The sequence below is a fragment of the Rattus norvegicus genome, chromosome 6 (assembly GCF_036323735.1).
Source record: "Rattus norvegicus strain BN/NHsdMcwi chromosome 6, GRCr8, whole genome shotgun sequence".
In the NCBI taxonomy this organism is placed as follows: Eukaryota; Metazoa; Chordata; class Mammalia; order Rodentia; family Muridae; genus Rattus; species Rattus norvegicus.
In genome coordinates this window covers 107,600,730-107,623,608 of record NC_086024.1, presented here as the reverse complement: position 1 = coordinate 107,623,608, position 22,879 = coordinate 107,600,730, and the positions used below count along the sequence as shown (strand labels likewise).

Genomic DNA, 22,879 nt, shown 5'->3' with positions numbered 1-22,879 from the left:
TCTCTGAAGATGGCATGGAACTGTATGCTGAGAACCACATATAACTTGCTAAGGGAAGCCCCAAGATTCTCACTATCCATTGACACCAGCCTCCTTCAGAAAGCCAGGGCCAGATGCTCACAGCAACACCATCTATCTCTGGGATCAACCATCACCAATTACAAAGATGACCATCTAAACTCAGCATCCCAGTAATGCCAAGCCTGCACAAGGCTCGTCTCTGAGTTGTTGGTGATTTATATTTAAATAATATAAGTACACTGTAGCTGTCTTCAGACACCAGAAGAGATTATCAGATCCCATTACAGATGGTTGTGAGGCACCATGTGGTTGCTGAGATTTGAACTCAGGAGCTCTGGAAGAACAGTCAGTGCTCTTAACCACTGAACTATCTCTCCAGTACGTGAATACTCACTTTTAAATACACAGTGTATCAAAAAAGCTTGGAAGCCTTGTACTTCTATCAATCTGATACAGAATACGCAAGTACACTGATTGGCTCAAAACTGCTATAGCATGTAGTGATGGATCTGAAAACTTATGTGCACATAATTCAGAGCTTACAAACAATACCTAAATTAAAAATAATAACCTTCAACAAATTATGGTTAAGAATTGCAGTTAATTTTTACCTACTTAATTCTACTTAGACCATAAGCCTTTCACGGTAAAAACCCATGTACCAATTTGTCATACCTGGTAAAGATTCATTCATTAAAAACAGAAAATCAAGGTCAGGCATGGTGGCTCATGACTTCAATCCTACCAGGCTTTCAGGACACTAAAGGAGAAGGATCAGAAGCTCAAGACAAACCAGTCTACATAGAAAGACCCTGTCTCAAAATACTTATGATAGTAATAATAATATAAAATACATTAAAAAAAAAAAAAAACCTACCATGTGAGACCAGTAAGACGGCTCAGCAGGTGCTTGCTGCCACACTTAATGGCCTGAGTTCTACCCTGGGACCCACAATGTAGAAGAGAGAACCAACTCCTACATGTTGTCCTATGACTTTCTTTTTTTTTCTTTTTTTCTTTTTTTCGGAGCTGGGGACCGAACCCAGGGCCTTGTGCTTGCTAGGCAAGCGCTCTACCACTGAACTAAATCCCCAACCCCTGTCCTATGACTTTCACGTGAATAACATACCTTCTCATCTACACATACACAAAATAAACAAATGAAATAAAAAATTCTCAGTCCACAAGTGGTGAGACAGCTTGTTGGAGAGGGTGCCTGCTCTGTAAGCCTGAGGACCTAAGCTTGAATGTCAACACCTATATAAAAGGCCAGTCTCTGTGTGGCTGTAATGCCAGTTCGGTGGGACAGTGACAGGTGATCCAAACAGCTTGATGGATAGGTAACCTTGAAACAAAGCTTTCAGGTCAGTGAGACCCCGATTCAAGAAAAAAAAAATAGTAAGATTGCTGGTGGAGGACACCAGCATCTTCCTCAGGATTCCACATTCACATATGTGAATATACACATGCCCATACACACATGCCCAGGTACAAACCACACATTCACATGTGTGCACACACACGCACACACACAAAACATACCCCAGATACATACATACCACAAATATACACACTAATTAATTCCAATTAAGTACAATATAAACTCTACCATCTCATGGTAGGCTGCTGTCCAAAGCATAAGATGAAACAGTGGGTTTTGTGGCAAAAAGACGGCTCCACAAAAGAAAATCTGAGTACTGTGTTAATCGAATGATACCAACAAAACTCAGCTGATCAAAAGCTAAGCAGAGCAGCATGTAAGCAGTGTATGTGCTGTATCAACAGAAAGAGCATGGAAAGGGGGACTGAGGCTGCTGGGAGAAGGTGGAACCACCCCACCCAGTTTTGTAATCACAGGCTGAGTTCAGGCTGCCCTACAGGCAAAAACCTACCAAAAGACTTATTAGGGACTGTCGCAACCAGAACCACATGTACATACGCAGGCACACACATACATATAGCATTTACAGACAAGACTAAAGACCCCTCAGCCCTACTGTGAAGCAAGTTCTGAAAGGGCGTCATCGGCAGTGAGTGAAGAGCACCAGCAACTGGGCTGCTGTGCTCTGCGTGGGAAAGCAGAGCCTGACTGACACTGAAACCAAAGACAGAAAGAAGAAAGATGAACAGACATGGAGACAACAAAGCTAAGGATAAACTGTAGTCTCTGGTATGGAAACTTAAGATATTGGTATATTGTCCATATAAGAACTGTTCAACTATGGCCAGGGACAGCTCAGTGTGTGAAAGAATGCCCTGGAACAAGTCATGAACAGAGTTCAGATCCTCAGAGTACTGATCAGCAAGACCAGCCAACCAGCAAGCTCTGGACTCAAGTGAGAAACCCTTCCCAACAGCCTTGACAGAGAAGGTGGTGAACAACTGAGGAAGGTATCTCTGGCATGCTCATGCACACACGCACGCACACACATGTGTGCACACCCAACATGGGACAACTCACTTGTACAACCTTAAAATGAACAATCATACCGTTCTCAAAAGCAACTCCTCTCAGGGTCACATGTACCTGGTTGTTAGTCATCTTCAATATCATTAGAAGTCAGCCAGAAGTACGGGAGGGCATTCGAAAGAAACTCAACTTTAAATGGGCTTTTAGAACCTTGTCAACGACACAGTTTAAACATCTGTGGGTAAATTAGTTATCACATGATACCCTTTTAGGAGAAACATTCTATAACTAGACATAGCTCATAAGTCTCCATTTTGAATAGCACTAAAGTTTACAATAAAATCCAATTCTAGTGCTTTTACGTATAAGTGGGTATCAAACTACCTGGGGCTTGTGATCATCCTGTCTCCATCTCCTGAGTGCTAGGCTAGAACATGCACTGCCTCACCTAGTTTGTGTGGTGCTGGGCATCTGATCCAGGGCCTGATGTATGCTAAGACGTAGTCTGTGTAGCCACCACAATCTCCATGAAGGCACAGGGTGTGGTGGCAAACAGCAACCATTCAAGACAGATGGATGGGTAAATGGATTAGACAGCTACTGGATAAATGGATTATTAATATCATTGTCGGTCTGCTCTCTGTATTCTCAAGTTTCTGACACCTCAGAAAGACAGAATAAAAATGTTCTCATTGGGATGGAGAGAGAGCTTCCTGCTCCTCCTGAAGGCCCAAATGCAGGTCCTCAAACTCACTTCCCATGCCTTCACAACTGCCTGTAACTTCAGTACCAGAATATCTGACACCTTCTTCTGCCCTCCACCAGGACCTACACATACAAGGCATTCAGTCACGAGATGCACACCCGCATACACATAAAGAAGTGTTCTTTGTTGTTCTGGGGGTTTTGTTTGTTTACAACATATGATATTTCCACCTCTAAGAAGCAGAGTATCAGTCTAGACAAAGTAGAGGATCCGCCATCGAGCCTATTTGAGAAGATGATCAGACTTAACAGCACTCCTTAACTAAATGTGGAGACTTATTCTTCATCCTTATCCTTATTCTTTTACACAAAGCCTTAACGGAGACAAAACCACATGGATTCTAGCAAGTACCAGGCACACTGACTTGTACTTGTTATGCACAAATCTGTGCATGGAGGCCAGGAAAACAACTCCCAGTTGACAATCCTGATCTTAAGAATAAAGTTGAAGGAAAAGGGGTTCCAAGGAAGAGGAACCCCAGCTCAGTCCACAGTAGCTTATCATGTTGTGGTGGAGATGTTAGCAACCATAGCATCAGCCTGTGTGAACTCAAATGGGACAAACTCTTGTTCAGTGAAAGCAAACAGTCAGCAATCTGGTTTCCTGACAAATTTGACAAAATGATGTACAGTTTTCTTTGCTATGAAGTCAAAGACTACTTCGTCTATCTGTTGATCTACTGAAATTATGATTCATCGAGGATTTTCTTTAAAGACAGATTTACTACAGGCTCTCTGCAGACTCTACACCAGCAGAGCATCTGCACACGCGACTGTAAGTGCCTCTTCCTTCACTTCAGCAGCATCGCACGCCATGCAGATTATCATAAAGCACAGCAGAAGACTCAAAGTGATGAGGAGAGCTTTGGAACAAACTCTAATACAGTTTCATCTTTTTGAAACTCGGTCCCACAAATTGCTTAATTATCTTTCCTTTTATTGCTTATCTATCAGAAAAAAATCAACAGCAGGTAAATGCAACATCCACAACATGCTTTAAGTATATTATTCAACAATAAGCTTCAGGAATATCTCTAAATTTTTTCTCAGTATTAATTCCTATGGTAATGGCTCAGTACTGCCAACCCTGATGACCTGTATCCCACCTCAGAACACACTAGGGGAAAGAGAAATGATTTCCACAAGTCATCTTCTGACCTGTACACTCAAGCTGTGACACATGTATACATAAGAAGGAAGGGAGGGAGAGAGCAAGGGAGGGAGAGAGGGAAGAGGAAGGGAAGGAGGGGGGAGGGAGGGAAGGAAGCCAGGATGGCTATGATTCAACTTAAAACTCAAAGTTGCTAAAATAAATATCCAGTTGAGCAGTAGATGAGGTTATTTTATTCATTGCTAATTCTGAATAAACATTTTGGACACAGAACAAGCATTCTGGGAGACAGTCACACGGAGGGAGGTGACTCTAGGGAGTAGTTCTTCCTTAGACACTGAAATGTCTCACTCCTCCAGTCCAGAGTATAGAACAAGACACCAATGACACAAGACTTGGAAAAACCACAAAGTTTCTATATTCAAAACAGTAGATCACTGTAGTATGCCCATATTTGGAAGAGATTATTCTTTGCTTTTGAATACAGGAAAGAGAGGATCACCTTCCAGTTTTTCCCAGACTGACAAGAAAAGGATTAATGTCCAGTAGAAAAGACGGCCCTAAGAATATGGGATAACGTGTTGCTAGTGAACACAGAAGAAGGCTGGGGCAGCAGACCTGCACTCTGCTGTAGGAGTAGCTGGCCAACTTGTACACCCTACCACATAGGCAAGCTTTCTAAAGATTACATATGTTTCCTAGCTTTCTGCACAGGAACAAGAATGCCTGTTACATTATCCAATGCCTGGAAACACTTTACCTCACAGCTTAAATGTTTCTGAGAAGCCTCAGTTTAAGTAGCTCCCAAAGACTAGGCCCAAGACAGCCATAGGAGTCACTGCTCTCCAAAATGCCTGTGTCAGCCAGTCTTGCTAGCGTGAGGATGGTCTGATTCTATTATGCTAATCAGTTTTTACAACTAAGGGTTCCAACAACATATCAGAATATAGTGTGTCCAGTCACACACAGTACATACCTGACTCCTTTTCACAGAATCTGTTCCTCACTAATCTTTCTCTGCTTGCCATCTCCTTAACACCATTACTGGAAGGAAGGAAGGAAGGAAGGAAGGAAGGAAGGAAGGAAGGAAGGAAGGAAGGAAGGAAGGAAGGAAGGAAGGAAGGAAGGATATATTTTCCTCTTTTCTTTTAAAGATTGATTGATTGATTGATTGATTGATTGATTTCATGTATGTGAGTACACTGTAGCTGTGTTCAGACACACCAGAAGAGGGCATGGGATCCCATTACAGATGGTTGTGAGCCACCATGTGGTTGCTGGGAATTGAACTCAGGACCTCTAGAAGAGCAGTCAGCACTCTTAACCACTGAGCCATCTCTTCAGTCCTGAAATTTTCCTCTTATCATTTTTGAGGCTTAAGATGTTTCTTCAATATATGATTACAGTTATCTGATACATCTCAAGGGGTTCTAGAAGAAACTGACCCAAGACATGATAAGGTCTTGGGTTATCAAGTTTCACTGCATCCTGGGATCCTCACTGCTTACTGACATATTCAATAAAAGAGTCAAGAAAATGTCACCACTAGACTTCTCAAACATTTTGGTCAACAAAACAAAAAACTGAACTATATATACTACAGATGTTAAGTTCCAAACCCCATGCCACCATTATGGTAAACTGAATCATAATTATACTCATTTTTCTCAAAAATGATTGCTATCTGTGCCATTTACTGAGTTCTTCTTAGGTACTTCAAAGTCAGATAAAATGCAGTCACTCTCCTCAGTATTATAGGCTAGAGACACAATTAACAGTTCAACAATTTAAATCCCCCCCCCATAGTGTGTAACCCACGAATGTGCAATGAGGTGGCTACTGTAGGAAAGCAGGGAGCTCCACAGCTGCTGCCCGAGGGGCAATAAGAACTTACTCAGCAAGAGGGGCCCGGTGTGAGGAGAAAGCACAGTGAGAGCCCTGGGCCTTGGCAGCCAGGAAGTCACCTTATCCAAAAACTGCACACTCGGACAGACAGAGCTGGCAGGTGACAGGGTGAGAGGAGTTGGCAAAGAGGCAAAGGTCATATCAAGACGTACTTCTGCCACATCAAGGGATACAGAATCCTTCCTGCAGGCTCAGGGGGAATCCTGAAACCTCTGCCCACATTCAAGCCTGTCTTCTGAGACACCAGTCACTGGGGTCATCTCTTTCCTTGAGTCCCCATCCACAAGCCTCTCTGGCTTCTTCCTGCTTTGAAGGCCTTGACCAGAAGGAAAGTATCGACACTTTTCTGGGCCTATCTGCCTGCAAGCTGAAAACTGCCTGCTTGGTCCTCTGGGAGCCCACCCAGTGTGAAAAGGCTTCAGACAGACTTGGAAAAACACAGGATGAAGGCTGGCTCGCCTCCACCGCTGACAGGAACACTCTCAAGAGCTGAATTAGTTAGACATGGAACAATAACCATGTTTTCCCTGAGAGCTTCTGGGACTACTTACTACAGTGCTCCACACTCAGCATCTGATCCTTCCTAAAACACTGTGGACCGGCTCTCCTCGGAATGTGCCATCAACGGTCACTCAGAGGTGGTGCCAAAACCCCAAGGTTCTCCAAGCACAGCAGGGCGTCCAGTGCCCAGTGGCACTCACTACTTTTGAAGACACTTGAAACCTCAAGTGCTGTGGCAGACACTGCATCGTCCCTGCTCATGCGACCTGACCGCAGTCCACTTCTGCCCCCTCCAGTACCATTACAATTCAGTGTTTCAGTGTGCGACAGCCATGTCTCCATCTCGCTGGGCCACAGAAAAGAGTACTGGATCCAGGCACAAGACTTTTTCTGTTGTTCTTCATTTCTGTCTGTTTCAGTGCAATGTGGAGTTTTATTATCTACCACTGTCCCATGGGAAGAAAGCATACACATGAAGCAAAAACTTACGACTTAGATATGAAAATGACATGAACTACTACGAGCCCAGTGTCACAGAAGTGACAAAACCAGTAAACAATCCCAACCTCCTCTAAGGAGCAGCCATCTGAGGGAGGCAAGAAGTAGTAGAGGTCAACGGAACTCCACAGCCAGTGCTGGTTCAGAATTCCCAAGTCCCACATGCAGCAGTTTACTCTAGGCACAGCACAAGTGGGTAAAACTTCCTGGTTATAATTAACTCAGCCTACATATACACAATAAAGTGTAAGACATGACTGTATTGAAACACTTCATAAAGTACACATGACCTCTTCCATAAAGATAGGGTAGATAAATTGACAAGTTCATCATAAGGGTCTGGGGAGGACCTGGCATGGTCTCAGCCACACAGATACAGCAAAAGTCACCAGACTGGTGGTTTAAACCACATCCACTCCCAGCCTTCCGGGTTATGCGTCCCTCCCTCAGAAGGGAAAACCCTGCATGTTTAACATTCTTGGTTTCCCTTGTGCTAATCTGGGAGCACAGATCTCTGTGCCACCCTACCCCCACCTCCCCACCCCGAGAGAGGAGGAACAAGATCATGGTGGAAACGGACATCCAAGCAGACACCTCCCAGGTCACTGCTGGTCTTACTTTGTTCTACTGCAGGCTTCAAAGATCCTCAGAAATAAGGGTCGGTGGGTGGCTGGAGGTTGCTCCTTTTAATTCACTTAGGATGAAACTTTATGTCTTCAGGCTTATGCTTTCTGTGACTGTTCAGTGCCTGAGGCAAGAGTGCCAAGTTCAAGGACAGTCTAAGGTATACAGTGGGTGCAGGCCAGTCTGAGAGAGAAACCCCGTCTCAAAAACTGGAATGTCAATACCCACAGAATATTACAACTAATGTCCCCAAATGCATTCCCTCCCACCTCCTTTCTTCTCTCTTGACAAGTGACAGACATCCCTTTCCGGCTCTCACCCACACTCTCTTCCATGAGATGCCTCCGTCTTCGTCTGCCTGTCTGTATCACAATAAGGACATCTCTGCCAAGCCTTAGGAACAGACACAAAGGCCCAGTACTGAATTACAACAGGCCGGTTTAATGGTCAGTAAGTTGAGAAGTGTATCATACAACATTGCCAAACAAAAGAAGGAAAACACACCCAGTATCTCCAGTCATGAAACGGTCTTGCCCCGTGGAATTGCTGGGAATCTAAACTGGGTGTTTAAAATATCACTCTAAAAGGCTTCTCCTTAACATGCAATCCAAGGAAGCTATCTGCAATTGACACATGCTGGAAATGGGAAAATTGGTTTCCCCAACAGAGCCTCGCTGGGTATATTAGCCATACGCACACGAGACCCATGCCCGGAGTAGATGGCCAATACAAAACCAACTCAATGGCACTGTTGTACAGTTTACTGACACTCGCTCTTCTAACTGCCACTGTCACTGCCTGTCCAACTCCTAGAGCCCAGCGTCTGTTCCCCAGACTTCCTTCTCGCATAAGAACTGCCTCACTAACCCTATCGTGTGTCTCCCAGTCTCCATTACTAGCAAGTCCCAACACTAAAAATTATCAGAAATCACTACAAATAAACAGGTAAGTAAGGGTGAGTGAGTGTGTGTGTGTGTGTGTGTGTGTGTGTGTGTGTGTGTCTCATTACACAGTCAAGAAGTCTCAGAACAGTTTGGGGGGAGCCACCTGTATACTGGCTGAAATGCAGGACCACCCAGAGATTAATTTCAACAGGTTTGGAGAATCTTAAGACCCTCAAGTTCCATGGTTGATTCTGTGAAGTGCAGCCAGCATTACGAACCACAATCCTCATGGTCACAGAGCTGCTATGCTCAAGCTTCTAATGTTTTCTGAGGGAGGACCCCCAGCTCCCTCACCTAAACGCTCCTTGCCCAATCCATGTAAATTCTAAGTTGTCCTTTTAGGAAAGATCTGTTTTTGCAGGCAATCAAAGTATCTTAGAATGTGAGATTTAGCCTTGAAAGTATCAGCTAAGTTTTTACTTGGGTGCATTTATAACATTCAACTCTGGAAAAGAGAGTCAGTGTACATGCTGTCCATTGCTAAAACACTGGTGCACAAGTAGATAAGACACTCACATGGCTATCTATGGCAAGTCCGGTTCCCCATAGATGGTCTCCCAAACATACAGGGTAAGGTTTCGGAATCAACTTCTTTGCTTATACCTTTCTCAATAGAAATCAAGGCAACAGATTCTGCTATGACAAAGACCTGCAGATTTATTTTAAACTAAGTAAGTTCTTAGTGTGTTTTCAAATTTGTGATATATTATTTCAAAATAAGCAAATATGGCAAAAATATTGTACAATATTGTCCTGATTTACAGAAAGCCTACATTTTGAACTTCTCTTTTTCTATAACTGTAATTTCCTATAAGCTACAGTGGTTTGTCACAAGCTCAATCATTAATATCCTGTATAAAGTATGTGCTATACATTAATATCTCAACTAACACATCTCTGCATACCAATTCATCTCTCTTCTGTAAGGACGCTGACCCATTTTCGTAGTCAGGGTTTATTATTTCCATACCACACTGTTCTAAGAATTAACTCAGATTTGTCTTTACCACTTTAATCAAAGCAAAAGAATCATACAAAAAGTATCTGTTTTCCAATTCTATTTAACAAAGACAAAAGCCAACCATCCTAACAGCTCAGGAAATAAAGCCATAAAATCCAGTCACATTCACATAAACACTAAAGGGCTATCAGGGCCTCTCACTCCAGTAAATGGCTGGCACAGAGCCACATCTGTATACGGCTATACAAAAGACGTGTACAGACGAATCTTCAGGAAGTCTTCTCCAGGTGTAATGAGCATTCTGTAACCTCTCAGACCACAGAAGCCAGCACATAACTGTCCTAGATGGTACTCACCCTTTTGATTGAAAATTAAGGACAAACTTTAAGACTAGCTGTCAGATATCAAGTCCTCTGTGTTATTAACAGTCCCTCCCTCAGCAGATCTATGAATATCTGTCCATATCTGAGAAGCCACTCCTGTCTACAGGAAGGTGGCAGGCCAAGGGAGGTCAGGGAAAAGCTGCGCAGTGACAAGAGGAAACTACCTGGCTTAAACCATTAACCAGTCTAAGCCTTGAAGGCAGTACACCTGACAACCCTTAAAACAATGTTGGCGGAAGTTGGTATCAACATGATAACACATTTGGAAATAATCTGCAACTCAATTTCACAACCATAATTTAGTCACTGTTTCAGTCAGGAAGTACCAGAACACCCACACAGGATTACTCCCTTGTCTGCTCACGCCCCTCTAAGCTCCAGCATTTTCTTTTACCTTCCTGCCTTTCTTTCCCACTCCCCTTTTCAGTTCTCTCCTTTCCTTAACAGATATTTACTGTGCTCCCTCCATAGACCAGGTATACTCACTACACTGTTTAGTATGGGAGTTTTTAGCCACTAGAAATGATACCATTCAAAACTAAGATGTGTTACAAGTATAAAAGTACAACAGGTTCTGAAGACAACACGAACAAAGGAATATGAAATATCTATATAATTAATTTACTCATTACATGTTTGCATGATGGTTAAATAATTATTGAAATTAATTTTGCCTCTTTCTCCTTACTTTCTTTTAATGTATCAACTAGAAAATTTTAACTATACAGAACTTCACACTATATACCTAATTATAAGGAAAGTTGAAATTTCTGGTTTCTTTAGAGACTCACTTAAGTGAGTGTTCTGCTGGGGCAGACGAGTGAAAGAATGTCTCGCTAAAGCAGACACATGAAAGGATGTTTTGCTGAAGCAGACACAGGTGAAAGGATGTTTTGCTATAGCAAACAGGTGAAAGAACGCTTGATGCTTAGAAAGAATATAAATATGACCCACAGACAGTGGAAGGTAGAGAACTGGTTCGACTTGCTCCACCTTGCTAATCTTTGCTGATGACACTCATGTACTGGTTCACCTTACATTGTATTGCTAAGCTTAGCTTGTGGTGACTTCATAAAGAGAAACTCACCAAAGAACTTCAAGTTTCTGTTTCTGGCCCACTGGCAAACCTCTCGGTTTTTTCTAGATTGAAATGGCTGATTCCATGTTTGGTGTTTGCTAGTGGACTGGACTAAGAACAAGGAAGATTGGACTCACCCCACAGAACTATTTCTAAACAAATCCACTTCCCCTATCTCTTCATAACCTTCCTTTTCCACTACCTCTGGTGGGTGGTGGGCTAGAGGGGAGGTTGTGAAAAATATATGCCTACAGATAAACTATCCTAGATGCTGGATATCAGGAACCAAAACTAAGTCCCAAACTGAAAACCAGCCAATAGGTGTAGATCTCGGAAAGTGCTTACTCAGTCCTCACATGTCCAAAAACACCGTCTGTGTGCTGGGAGAATTAGGATCAGTAAACTAGAAGCATGGTCCTCACAGCGGAGGTGAGACTATTCTCTCCGGTGTTTCCTTCTAAAAACAAGACCAACTTGAAGCTCTCATCTGGGCACCTCTAGTTCCGAAGCATGGTTTTCTGTAGCGCTCTGGGTGTACGCACCTCAGAAGCATTTTGGAGACACATCTTAACAAAGAGACTTGTTGACTCCAGCATCCTCCTGCATCATGGACAGTCTTTATCACTCTCCCTCTACACAAGCAATTAACCCTGCTTCTCCCCAGCATCTAACTCCCTACATCAGAGTGTTCCTCCACAAAAAGGAACTGGATCAAACCCACAAGTCCAATACCACAGCGCTGAAAGGCCTTGCTCATCTGAGGGAGACAGTCAAAGGAAAACCCCAGACTGGACAGGAACAAGCGACATGCTTATTAAATAGAAAGTTCCTTGTGACTTCAAGACTGTGAAGAATTTCTGAAGGCCAAGTCTAATTCAGATCAAACGGGCCTATTGTTTTAGCAGGCTTTCCCACCAAAAAGGCCTTCTAAACACTGGATCTCATACTGCATGTGCTAGGGACTTACCTTAAATCTAAACCACAGCATGGCAAATGTTCCCTTAAACATCTTTTTGCAAAGATTTCCTCATGCCCAAAATGGCTATACTAAGTGCAGCATGTAAGCACAGGGTCTTCCATTTCATGAGTATAGTACAAGAGTCACCATGTATGGGCCCATCGCTGTCAACGCTGTCATGGTCCATCACTGCTCTCTCAGCTGTTGTGCCTGTCCTTAGCCAACTCAAATGTCACTTCCATGAAGTGCACCCAAATGCACAGCCCACACCTTGTTACATAACCTCTGTCTTTGCTCTCACAGGAGGCTCAGTCAAAGCACTGCGTCTTTACTCTATCTTATCAGGGTATTTCTATGTTTTTAAAGATCTGAGTTTCATTTTTGGATGGGAGGGGGGTAAGTATTTTGCCCACATATAATATCCACATGAGTGCCCATGGAGGCCAGAAGACATCAGAACCCCTGCAACTAATTACAGTGAGGTGTCACCTAGGTACTGGGAGCCAGGAACCAAACTGGTCTCCTCTGAGGAGCCAGCACTCGGCTTGAGCTGTTGCTCCAGTCACTTGTGGGGTGTTTCAAACACCTCCATCTGAACAAAAAGGCAGAGAAACAAGTGAGTGCACCCTGAAATCTCACCAGCCTTCCTATCTTTCAGACCTAATCAATCCTTATGCAGCAAGAGCCCAGCTTAACACCACAGATACAAACAGCAACACAGCCTAACCCCAGGGATACAAAAGGATACAATCTGACTCCAACTCTTACAGTCTGGCTGAGCGCAGTGTGAAATGCACACACGGCATTGGCCAAGGGTGTGGAGCCCCAAGAGTGCTCTTCTTCCTGTCTGATTCAAAAAGCCCCAGGAAGAAAAGTAATTAATGGAGGAGCTAAGAGTGTGTAAATGAGCAAAAATGTGGGTGGTTCAGGGGGAAAGTCATTCCAAAAGCAAGAGACACAAGCTATTTAAAAGAAATGAGAGAATGAGGCTCGAATCCTCACTTTGAGACATGTCTCATCTAAGCCTCAAAACTCACTACACGGCTGAGGAGGACCTTTGAACTCTTGACACTACCTACACCTTTCAAGGACTGGGATTTTGAGTGCAGAGTACTGACTGTAGGCTTTACACGGTGCTGGGGATCAGACCTCGGGCCTCAAGCATGTGAGGCTGGTGTTCTGTCAAATGACATCTCCTTCCAGCCTGAAGTCATCAGGCATTTGAAGCACCCAGCTTTGTCACACTAATCAGAACACCACCACGAGCAGGGCCCTCTCGTGGACCATATCCCACTGTGTAATCTCGGGCAAGTTTCTTAACCACCTGTACAATGGGATGGCCACACTACCCACCCTACAGCACTGCACTGCCTGGCAGAACAGCATGAGAAGCACCTAAAGCGCAAGGGCACAGTGCTAGCTTTGTCCTTTGTCTCATCTTAAAGGAGCCGAGATGGCAGTACTCTGTGCAGGTGGTGACAGCTGATACCAGGGGTCACAGATTTTCAAACCAATATCCCAGTGCCAGTTGCCTGACAGCCCTGATGAGTTGGTGGTGAGTTGGCGCCTAGAGACTCCTTTAACTCCACAGGCTACTGTCAACACTCTCAGTGCCACCAGAACTACACAGTGAGATCCTATTGAACATATCACATACTAGATACTGGACATAGAGAGCTTCCTGCTTTCTGGCTTGTGTTTACAGTGCCAGGAGGTACTACACAGGCAGGTCAGAAGAGATCACCTCTAGCTATAGACTTCGAGTGGTAAAATACTGAACTGCCTGAGAAGATAGAGCCGAGACTGTTATGAATACTTTTGTGTAATGAACTGCTTCCTGATTAGACCCAAGGCCCACCCCATGGGATAACAGGGAGCTTAGCCCTGGAAAATTAGTCAAGAAGGCCTACATCTAGGGAGCTCACAGGTCCTATGGGATAAGATACTACTGATGTCTTGACAAATGGGAGTTAAGTAGTCTTCTAAATGTTTATGTTTATAGCCACAAATTAGTGAAGCTCTCAGCCTTCTCAGAGAAGTGTTTCAGCAGTGGATAACAGCCAAAATGAAGACTCAGAAGTGGGCAAAGCGATGAGAGAAGTGACAGGGAGCACCTGGCAGCAATCAGGACATCTCTATCACCTTCTCCAAGGCCCAGGGAGCCCTGTGAGCAGGGAGTGAGAGCCTGTGACAGAGATGGGAGAGGTATGCTGAGCCACTCACTGTCTTCTGGATGGGACAGAGCCGCTGCAATGAAGAAAATACCACAGCTTTGACACTTACATAAGGCCTGTAAAGAAAAAGAAAAAGAGGGAGGGAGGGAGGAAGGGAAGAAGGAATAGGAAGGAAGGAAGGTAGAAAGGGTAGGAGGGTGACTAGTTGGAAAAGAGTTGGTAGGATTAGGGGTAAAAGGATAGTGGTGGTCACTGTGTTTTGTATACACACTGTGTTCATGATGTATTGTCACTGTGTATTCTATATACATACTGTATATGCAATGTATTGTCACTATGTATTGTATACAAGTACACAAGCATGACACTGTAAAAAAATCAAACAAGCATACAGTAGCTCTGTGACAACTGTGTACCTTTCTGTGGTGTATACTGCAGCAAATCCAAAGCTCTTGCTCCTATCGTGTGCCTAAGCAGCATCTGTCCACAGTCTATCCCTGTCCACAGCTCCTCCATCACCTGTCCATACCTGCTATTCAAATACAGGTCCACTGCTTCCTGCCACCTCTGGCATTAAGTCTTTGTCCTCTTATTCCCTGGGAATTAAACTTTCCCCTATTCTTTCAACAGCACAATGGCCACAGAGCTTCTCTTGAGGCCCTGCACTCTCTGTTATCCATGGACCCAGGTACTCGCTCCATATTAACCCATCTTGGTCCTTCCCTGACCATGCATTTCTCCATGCACACTTGATATTTGTTCTTTCAAGAAATTAAAATACTTTTCCCTTTAATTAAGTCAAGAGCAGACGAGAACTTTTAAAGGCTCTAATGTCTCTCAGGTGATTCTTATTAATAAAAACCTTTACCCAGAGAAACCATAAGATTGATTTTACACAGTCCAAATGCAGGCCTTAATTCCTACAGAGAAGGGAAGAGAAAGATCTGTTCTTAAAGTGACTGACCGCTACCAACAATGAGTCACCCTCCCACAGTGGTGGACAGGCATATCCTTCTCCCTCTCTCAACACTCTGAGGAGGCTCTTAAGTATATTTGCTTAGGCTATTGTTATTGCTGCCTCTTGTTAATGTTTACAACGGGTGGGACAAATTTTTAAATAATATCACTGCTTATCTGAAAACCAAGCTTATTCTGTCTGGTTACAGCTTTCAACAACCAGTACAAGATGACGAACCTAAAACTATTCCAAAAACAACAACAGCTCACACAACAATAGTGCCAATATCAAACTACATAAGATTGTAGGCCCTTTGGGACCCTGGTCTAAGGAAAGACACAGGAAGGCATTTGGACCAGAACCACAGGTTGTCCCGAATCCAGATCTACTCAATTAACATAACTATGATAAGAATTACTTCATTTACACTAAATTTTAAGTAGCAGAAAAAGCAACTGTTAAGCTGCATTGGCTTCTTTCTACAGGGAAGTATTTGACAGTTAAGCACATTGGAGGAATTCAAGGGTAGCCTTCAATCACCGGACAGTATCAATGGCTCATCGACAAGAAAGGGTGAGGGGACTAGAAAGATGGCTCGGCAGTGAAGAGCATTTGATAATTAAGAGCACCTGTTGCTTTTGCAAGAAACAGAGTTCAGTTCCCAGCACACACATGGTGGCTAACCACTGTAACTCCAGTTCCAGAGGGTCTGAGACATCTGATAATATAAGTGTGTTATACAAACATACATGCAGACATAAAATAAAAATAATTTTTAATTAATTAAGGTTAGTAACAAAAAGAAAAGCTACAACAAAATTCAAGCAGACTTCCTCTGTCTTTGTAAAAGGTTAACATAATTACTTCTCACAGCATCAGAATGGACATTGTGGGTTGCAAAGGAATTGGGTCACAGGATGGAAACATGATTTAGACACCAGACACACATTCAAAGACAAGGGTAGCAGGAATGAACAGGCTGATGAGCACACACGAAGTGCGCTGCAGTTGTCAACAAGATCCTAACTCAGTAAGACAGCCCTACCAGAACAATTACCATGGGCATCACTCAGGGTACGGACCCTCAGCACAGACAAGCAGCAAATCCCCAGTTTTCAAACTAAAGCTGCTTACAAATGCCATCAACTACCAAAGGTCAGAATTACACAGCTCAACTCTCTATTAAAAAAAAAAAACTATTTCTAATATATTGATAACTCCAAAATTAATAAGCTATTATAAATTTATCATCTTTTTTTTTTTTTTTTGGTTCTTTTTTTCGGAGCTGGGGACCGAACTCAGGGCCTTGCGCTTCCTAGGTAAGCGCTCTACCACTGAGCTAAATCCCCAGCCCCTAAATTTATCATCTTTATATAACCTAGTGTTTTCCAAACACACTAACTAGGGAAAGAGAACTTGAAACTCATTAAATTAAGTTAGGTCAATGAATGCTTTAAAGCTAGTCCAAAGACCAACCATGTTACGTTAATAACAGCAATTATTAGGACTCCTTTTATTCTACTTTTCCCAATAAACAACGGGAAAACTTCCATCTCTCCTCATTTCTGAACTATGCTTCAGGAAGCTTCCATGCATAGCACATAGAGGAGCTAAGGAGTCAGAGCTTCAGTTGTCAAATGCCTTCACTTTCTCAGATGATAGCAATGACAATAGAAGTACTATGACAATTAACAGATCAAAGGGAGAACTTAGAGCCAGCTAGGTAGTTAAAAGAACGGGCTATTCTTCCAAAGGATGCAGGTTCAATTCCCAGCACCCGCCTGGTGGCTAATAATCATGCCATCCTCTGGCTTCCATAGGCTCCAGGCTTGCACATGGTGCACAGCCATGCATGCAGACAAAACCTCAGGCATATAAAATGGGCTTTTAAAGAGAGAGATCAAATAGAGCTGGACATGAAAGGGCTGTAAAACAGCCACATTATCCCTGCTCTCCTAGGCGCGTCCTTACCTTCCCCACCTCCCATCTGTGGCTCTCTACCAGCTCTAACTGCAAGGATCCTTGGTGTTCTACTTTCCATTCCAAAAGTCAAGCCCTGCTTCCTGGACAGGTGAAATCGAGCTGGCATGCCAGAACTCAATGGCATCTAGACGCAATTTCCGTAACAACAGACACTTGGCTGACTGAGTCTTTGCAAAGTATCCCAAAATGTCAGAACCCAGAGCAATCGAGGCCTGTAAGTTCCTGAGCCTCTCTTAGGTAGCAGCATTTGCAAGCCATCTAATCTGCCTTCAAGCAGGGCCAAATGGGCTACAGGGGAGTTAAGGAAGTGAGCAGCACTTTAAGAGCAAGACAAGTTAGTTACAAAAGGCATAGCACAATAATCAATCCCTGATGACCCAGAGGACATGGTTACTGCACCGCACTCTTGTGTCCTCTTCACAACCTTTACATTACACAGGCTCCTGTCCCATGGACTACTGCCTTGAACTGCTATAGAAGGCTCACTTTGTGAAGAAACAGGCAGTGTAATTAAATGACTCACTGAGATTAAAACAGTAATAACTCAGTCTCTGAATCCTGGGTCAAGGAAATCTGTATTCTATGTAATAGGCCTAATGTGCTCATTTGCAAAAAAAAATCACTCGAATAAACAGAGTAACAAAAAAAGCTCAAAATGTGCACCAAAAGAAAAAATAGTTCCTAGAACATTTTGTGCAGTTATTAACCCCACAACAACTGGCAACAAACTGTCAGTCATGAAGCTAGTAAAACCAAAACTATGTGCACTCCTGCTCAAGTCTCCAAACTCCACAGAGAAAGGAGGGCAAAACGAGCCTCACCCAGTGGCCAAAGGCTAACTTTTAGAAACAGGAGAGAGGAGTTAGTAGGGAAGAATATAATAAAGAATGCAAGTGGAGGAACGGAAGACAGAAAGTTAACTAAGGCAGAAGCTTGGTCTTTAACAAAATCAACCAAACTGACAAACATCTAGTAAGGCTAACCAAGGAAGAGACAACGCACAGCCTGTCAATGTTAAAAATGAGGGTGAGAATGGAACACAAAACTAGAAATCAGAAATCCAATACACATTAAAAGTAACATAACTTTATGCGAACAAACCTGACACAAGAAAGAAATTCTAAATCACCTATCAAAAAATAAAAGATCCAAATCCAGACAATTTTACTGGTAAACTCTACCACACACTCAATGTGCTACACACTTCCTCAGGACATGGATACAGACAGGTGCCCAACCTGTTTTATAAGGCTAGACTAATGCTAATGTGACACTTGATGATCCGTTATAAACCGTGAAACTCACAGACCAGTATACCTCATGAGCAGACACAAAAACTTTAGTAAAAATTGTAGGGAATGAAACCCAATCCTATGTATACAAAGCTTCATCATGAAAAAGGAGTCAATGCTTATCACTATAATCAAGATTAGTCTAACTTGGGGGGAAGGGGGTTAGAGATTATAACTCCACACCAAAAAATAAAGAGCGAAGCAGGGAGGACCTGTCCAGTAAAAGCATTTGACAAAAGCTACAACCACACATGATATAGATTTTTTAAGATAAAAAGAAAATTCTCCACAAACTGGGAACGGTAGAGGACTTCCTGAAATAAATGAATGACAGGAAGGAAGGGAAGGAAGAAGGAAGAGACGAAAACTAGCAGAAATCTTAAAGGAAAAGACAGAACTATTTTCCCCTGAGACAAGAGTAAACCTGAGTACCCTCTTTGACAGACAATTCTGAGCCAACATGATCCTAGAGCTCCTGGCCACAGCAAATGAAGAAAAAATATATAAAAGAATTAGGAAGAAAAATATATAACTTGGTTGGGGAGGTGGGCGTTTGAAACAGAGTCTATGTAGCCCTGACCATCCTGGAACTCACTTTATAGACCAAGAGCCTCCGTCTCCTGAATGACGGGGTTAAAGACATAGACCACCATGTCTGGGTGTGTAGTTTCTTATTTAAAGATCACAAAAATCACTTACATAGAAAACTCAAGAGAATTTACAAAACAACTGTTCAGGCTAATAAATTAATTTGGCCAGACTAAAGGATACACATAAGATATGAAAATCAGTATGCTCCCACACACAATTATGAAACAAATTTTGTTTTATATCCCAATTGTGAAAAATGAGAGGTAGGCAGGCATATGCACCCACCCACACCCACAACTCACACAGAGAGAGAGAGAGAGAGAGAGAGAGAGAGAGGCATGCACAAAGAGGAATGAAAGGAACTTACTCCAGAAAATAAAAACTCATCAAAGGTGAAACCCAAGGCAATCCCAAGATAGCGTCAAGAGAGGTCGTACTGTGGAAGGCAGAAGCAAGTGGTTCAGACCATGGGACACAGAACCTGAGGGAGCTGACGAGGGAAAACAGAACTGCATGATGCTCTGTATGTTTTATCTTTGAAGTTTAATGGTTCTACCAAAATTGTCAGAGAGAAACTTAGCTTTTGATAGCTAAAAAGTTAGAAGCTTTGACAACAGGGAAATCTCAATCTCAGAAGAATGAGCTGGGAAAGAGAGCACGTCCTCGAATCCCACACAGCTGCTGCCAACACTCAGAATTCTGCTAATGTTGAGAGGCTAGCCTGGCCTACAGGGAGATTCCAGGACAGCCAGGGCTGTTATGCAGAGAAACCCTGGTTCGAAAACCCCAAAAAGAAAAAAAGAATGTCACTAAAGCCAGTCCTGAGACATCTACAGCCTCGCCTTACAGAGCAAAGAAGGGCAAGAAAAAGTTGAAATCAACATCTCCAGAGGTTTGTTAAGACACAGAGGTGCAGGTAGGTGCCAGAGGAAAACACACAGACACACACACACAGACACACACACACACACACACACACACACACACAGACACACACACACAAATACACACACACACAAATACACACACACACACAAATATACACACAAATACACATACAAACACATACAAACACATGAATGCTCACACACACCCTGTGCTGCCCCCACCCAATGTAGGGGGAGAGACATGACATCCTAAAAAAGAATCTCTGGGAAAGACAGAACAACAAAGCCCTCACTTTGTTTCTAGTATACTTATTATTGAAACTTGACATAACATTATTTAGGAAAAATAAAATGTAAAATGACTCTTGAATAAAACCTGCTGTGATCAGCACTGAGGCCTCCACCAAGAAAACTCTCTTCACTGAGTTTGGTTGTCTCAAAGAGTTTACAGACAATCACTGTGAGTATAATGCATGATAAATGTATGTAAACAAGACAGCTACAAAACTTAAAAATCTGTGTTATGTATAAACTGTGGAACGAGGCAATTACGTCACTAAGTGAGCCAGTGAGATGATTCAGCAGGAAAGGTGTTTGCTGCCAAGTGTAAAGCCACCCATGCTTAACAACCTGATCTACCCCAAGAACCCACATAAGTGGAAGGACAGAACTGAAGCCCACAAACTGTTCTCAAATCTACACATACAGCACACATACACACACACACAGAACACACACAGTGCAGTTATGCACTCTCATACATATAAAAACAGATAAATAAAAACTAATTTTTAAATGCATGCTTAAGAAGCACTCAGTACATCCAATTTCCCAAGAAATGCTGTGAATGTTAACTCAGCAGGACAATTTTTTTCAGAAGTAGTCCCCAGAAAATATATAGTGTGCCCAAAATCTGGGGCATTCTATTTGAGTTCTTCACACCTACAACAATACAACAGTTCCTCACATTGACAACGCCTCCATCCTGCACGGATTACCAGTCATTCCCCAGCCCAGTCTCTAGAGGGAGAAACACTTCTAAGAATTATCTTTTGGAGCTGGAGAGATGGAGAGAGATTGACTGCTCTTCCAGAGGTCCTGAGTTCAATTTCTAGCAACCACATGGTGGCTCACAACCATCTGTAATGGGATCTGATGCCTTCTTCTGGTGTGTCTGAAGAGAGCATCCATATACTCATATACATAAAATAAATAAATCTTTTAAAAAAAGATGTTAAAAACAAGAATTATCTTTTACCAAACAGCTTTCAAATTACAAAAACACTAAGAAACTAGAGAATACGGAAGATAGAAGAAAATACAGTGAAATCCAAAATACACACACCACAAGTTTTTGAATAGCTGTAACATTTTAGCTTATTCCTAACATGTATTTATATATCTAAGGCCCTCAACCAAGCTCTACAATGATTTTCAAAGTAGATTCCATGGATGGGCAACTTCCTGCAAAAGGCGTAGGTGTGTATCATTCCTTCTACGCTCGTAAAGCTCAATCTATGATTATGCAATTAACATGACTACCACGGAGAGCCAGTCTGCATTTGAGAAAGAAGTGTTTACAGTCAGATCCTGCGCCAAACCACATTAGCAACACTTCTCCTCAGTTCAGACACTGCAAGAATGAACTTGTAAGGAACACACTGAAGTTCAGAAGCAAAGCCAACAGTAAACTAAGAATGTGGCACCCCTACAGTGACATGGGACAAACTTCTTAGTCACTCTTTGTCACTGAAGAGACACCTGTAAACATAGAAGAGGGATAAAAGCAACAGAAGTGAATGCTAAGTTACTTTAAAGGTGGCCCATGTAGGGGTTAATGAAGCCAATGCTGCTTCCAGACCTAGCCAAGTGACTTCACCAACTGAGAAACAGAAGACAAAACACAATTTCAAGCATGTTATTCACAGCAGATGTCCCACTTCTGAAGTATGTCTATTGGTACCCACATTAGTTAAAAGTCACTATCATCTAATCCCTTCCTGGTATCCAACTTTTTATTTATTCATTTATTTATTAAGAATTTATTGAGCCAGGTGATGATGGTACACATCTTTACACGCAGCAGACGAAGCAGAGGCAGGTGGATCTCTGTGAGTTTGAAGCCAGCCTGACAGCCTGGTCTACGAAGGACAGCCAGGGTTACACAGAGAAATCCTGTCTCAAAAAACCTAAGGGGAAATAAAAGAATACACTGATTCCGATGATACTGCTCATTACTCCTATTTACTTATAGTTGGTTTCTGTGGTGAGGTTCTGGCCATGTAGAGGGAATGGGAGGACATTTTTGAGAATCATTCCTATCCTTCCGCCACGTGCCTTCTAGGAGTCAGACTTGGGTAGCTGGTCCTGGCAGCAAGGACCTTTACTTGCCAAACTACTCTACCAGCCTCTCAACTACTTCTTAATGAGACAAAGTCCACACACCTCTACTGTCAGCCCCAATGGTTGTAAATATTTTCTCTAGTGCAAAACAAGGAATGTGTGAGGGTGAGAGCAGCTAATTAGAGCTTCCTAACCTCTTAATGAGTCTGAGAGCCCAGTTATAGATGTGGCCCAAACTTTCAGCCATGTCACAACCTTAAGGCGCAGCAAGGAAACTGAGTGCAGGCGCTTATCGCTCAAGAGGAACAAGGCACAAGGCACACAGGGAGGTGAAAGCACACCCCATCCAGCTCCTGCAAACACTCAGTCCTGCACACAGTAAGACAGTTACGCACACTCGGGCTGGAGAGCTGGTTCAGGGGTTAAGAGCTTTGGTTGGACCCGAGTTCAGTTACTAGCATCCACATGGCAGCTCACATTCTAATTCCAGTT

At 42.9% G+C, this 22,879-nt stretch overlaps 1 protein-coding gene across 6 annotated transcripts in view; it reads right to left on the bottom strand.

Annotated features, from left to right (window-relative positions):
- Positions 1 to 22,879, bottom strand: part of Sipa1l1 (signal-induced proliferation-associated 1 like 1) — a 279,045-nt gene that overhangs the window by 226,005 nt on the left and 30,161 nt on the right. Inside the window, exon 1 of one of the 6 annotated variants that reach the window (XM_063261546.1) lies at positions 6,764 to 6,781. The exons of 4 other annotated variants lie outside the window; for them this stretch is intronic. The gene's annotated coding sequence lies outside the window, so the exon portion shown is untranslated. Of the gene's footprint in view, positions 1 to 6,201; positions 6,349 to 6,763; positions 6,782 to 22,879 lie in introns of those variants that run through there. One more of the 6 variants, XM_039111780.2, reaches the window with a different exon arrangement.